Here is a 3531-nt window from a genome sequence, read left to right on the forward strand (position 1 = left end):
CATAAATAAGTTAAAAAGGAATACTAAACTACTGAAGTAATCTACAAGAAAATAGTTGAGGGAAAATAGCGAAAATGAAGGGAATATTTAGAAAACAAATGAGATAACATAATTATATATTACTGCATCAAATTTTACATTAAATGGTCTAATTACATCAGTGAACAGATAGAGACTCAATGCAATAAGACCGGTAGTTAAAACGATAGAGGAAGACAAAACAACATAAAAACACTAGCTAAAATGAGGTAGGAATGACTTTCTCATGTAATGATCTCTAGATCATATTTACTAGGACTATATTGTTAAGGGAGACATGATAACTCAGAAGAGCGATGTAAGAGCAAATCAAAAGTAGATTATTCTAATCTATAACTTTTAAATCTCTGTGTTATGCTAACATTTTTTTAAAAAAATATTTTGCCCAAACTTAGAAGTTTTAGAAATCATTCCAATGAGTCCTAGTATATAGTTTGAAACCTCAGTTCTAGATCCAGGTAATCTGTACAATTTTGATTTATGAGCTGACTCTTTTGTCCCCCATTTCTGGAGCAAGCTGAGGAGGGAAGGTTATTGTAGATTTTTATAGTTAGAGTCTATTTGGAGGTTATTATAAAGGAACAGTGGAGGCTTTTAGAAAGATAAAGTTGGTGACATTTTATAGAGAACTTTATAACTCCATCTTCTTCCTTCCACCCTCTGCTTCTTCTGTTCAGGTCCGCTGCCATTTTTTCTATTAATTCTTATCTTGTGGTCTATGAACTTAATGTTTTTCTCTGCCTATGATTTTCTTTCAAATATCTTCACAGCTAATTATTCATCTTACTTAAGGTTTTGACTTATGACTCCTCTACAATGGGGCTTTGCTTGTTCATCCTGAATAATGTTATGAACCTTTTCACCAAGCATTCAACTGAAACCATTCGATCTTTGTTTTCTTCTATGACTCTTAACATCACAGGGCAATTTATTTGCTTGCTTATTTGTTTCACATCTTTCCCCCTCTACTAATATAATGTCTACATGATAGAGTTTAAAGAAGTTCATTTTGTTCACTGCTCTAGCTCCAGCTGCAGGTATAGCATTTGCTACATAGTAAAGATTTCATAAATATTGGTTGATTTAACGATAAAAGTGGTGATTAAGCCACAAGAGATCATCTTGGCTCATTCTTGTTTGCAAATCTAAAGGGGAAAAATATTGGGCGAAGGAAAATGAAATGAGTTGTCTTTGGGGATGGGTTTCTTTCCTTTCATTATTACTTTTTTTTTTTTTTTGGTTTTTCGGGCCACACCCATTTGATACTCAGGGGTTACTCCTGGCTAAGCGCTCAGAAATTGCTGCTGGCTTTGGGGGACCATATGGGACACCGTGGGATCGAACCTCGGTCCTTCCTTGGCTAGCGCTTGCAAGGCAGACACCTTGCCTCTAGCACCACCTCACCGCCCCGCTTTCCTTTCATTATTAATGGCAATAATTACCTCTATCTTTGTGAAGTAAAGACCAGACTTCAGCAGTTGCCATGCATGATTATCAAGTCACCTCCATGTCACATTTGAAACTTTATTTAGACTTGTGAATTGTAAGGTTGTTAATAATCCAGTCATATCAGGTATTCAATATTCCAACCCCAATCCCTCCATCAGTGAAACTTTCCCTCCAACAATGTCCAGGTTACCCACCTTTTTTTTTTTTTTCAGGGGATAGCGAGCACGCAGTCCCCACTACCATAAATTACACAGTCGAGTTTCCCACATTTGGGGAAATCGCAGGGGTCAGCAGGCCCGGAGTGCAATGGGCGAGCCTCACCCTGGGGAAAACACTTTCCTAATCATGGAATCGCCCCTGCCAGGTAAGTATAGTACCCACCTCTTAACACCAGCCTGTCCCTTTAGTCTAAACAAAATAATATGCTTTATATTATTGCTAGGACATATAACTCATAATGGTGTTACTAAAGCTATTGTCTGAGGATTTGCTGAGTTCTGAGGTGTCACTTACGTCTTCTGTGTTACTGTTTTTGCTAATTTAACTTAGTGGGCTTCTACACAACTTCCCCATCTAACTTTCTACTGAATTGTTTCTACTGTGTTTCTACTGAATTGTCAGTTCTGTGAACTCATACTCCCAAGGCTGTGTCAATAGGATCTTTAAACACCATGGTGCCTCAGGCCTACCTGGTTTGATATGGCTGTGGTTTCTTTGCAAAATCAATTGTGGGGCTGGGCCATTAAAATTTGAGCAGAAACAGATGTGGAGCTCTGGGCCCTCCATCAAAACAGGGACTGGCCTGTCCCATCCAAGAAGGCTTCAGTGATCTGGGCCAGGAGACCAGTCCTACCAGGTTTGGTGTGGTGGCAGCCTCTCTTCCTTCATTATTACTACTATGTACTTCCCATCTAGACTAATCCAGATGAGGAATGAATATTTAATCAGTATTTCTTGGCTGGATGAATAAATGAATGAATGAACGAGTGGTCTCAGATATCAGCTAATATTGTTTGCTCTTAGGAAATGATGGTACTTCATATGCTACCACAGAATTTCCAGGACAATATTATTATTATTACTTTTTATCTAAAAGGCATTTCTTTATTACCTACATTTCTTTGAGGGCAACAACATAGTCTGGGATGTAGATTTGCTATTAACATATATTTCTCAAAAAAAAAAAAACCACCCTGAAAACCAGAACACAAGTTGATAAATGATCTATTTAAAATATTAAATAATGAGTGTTGCTTCTAAGCTGTCGAGTCTAGAACTTGTTCTAGCAAGAAGTTACTATTTTAAAAGAAAGCATGGCCTATTTAAAATGTTTACACCTACAAAGTGAAAATAATTACATAAAAATTTAATGTAAAACAATCAAGCTCTTTACAAAATAATCAATCCTTCCATATCATAAATGTTTAGAAAAGGCACACCTGCTTAAGGATGGATGAAGCCAGCATGTTTACATGGATCTACGTTGAGCTTTATTTGAGAATAATGCCAAAGTCTAAATCAGAGGTCATTTTTAATTGACATATAATTAGAGCCAATATGATGCCAGATTTTAAATTTGCAGTGTGATGAGTTTTGACAAATGTATATACTCGTCTGACTAACATCCCAATCAAAACGTAAGCCACTGCCATTGCCCTTCAAAGTTCCTTCATGTTTATTTCTTGTTTATTCACACATTTATTTTCCAAAGGCAACCACAATTATGATTTCTATCTCTATAGATTATGTGGTCTTTTACTTTATACAAGTGGAATCCTACACAAAATATTTCTTTGTACTGAATTTTAGGCCCAATACATTATTTTTATGGATAGTGACTTTTTATTTGAGTGGCTAGACTTTGTTTTATTCATTTTTAATTGGATTCTTTATTTTTGAAGATACAACTGCCTGAGCTGGTCTGCTCCTGGCTCTACACTCAGAAATCATTCCTGGGGGATCATCCCTATGGATGCAGGGGATGAAACCTGACTAGACCACATGCAAGGCCTTAACCCCTTTACTATCTCTCTAGCTTCTAAT

At 36.7% G+C, this 3531-nt stretch overlaps 1 non-coding gene across 1 annotated transcript; it reads right to left on the reverse strand.

Annotated features, from left to right (window-relative positions):
* Positions 1–1698: 1698 nt before the first annotated feature.
* On the reverse strand, positions 1699–1860 carry LOC126031921 (U1 spliceosomal RNA). Its single transcript, XR_007503728.1, has one exon. It is a non-coding gene; the product is annotated as a U1 spliceosomal RNA (small nuclear RNA).
* Positions 1861–3531: the final 1671 nt, after the last annotated feature.

Source organism: Suncus etruscus, chromosome 15 (genome assembly GCF_024139225.1).
Source record: "Suncus etruscus isolate mSunEtr1 chromosome 15, mSunEtr1.pri.cur, whole genome shotgun sequence".
In the NCBI taxonomy this organism is placed as follows: Eukaryota; Metazoa; Chordata; class Mammalia; order Eulipotyphla; family Soricidae; genus Suncus; species Suncus etruscus.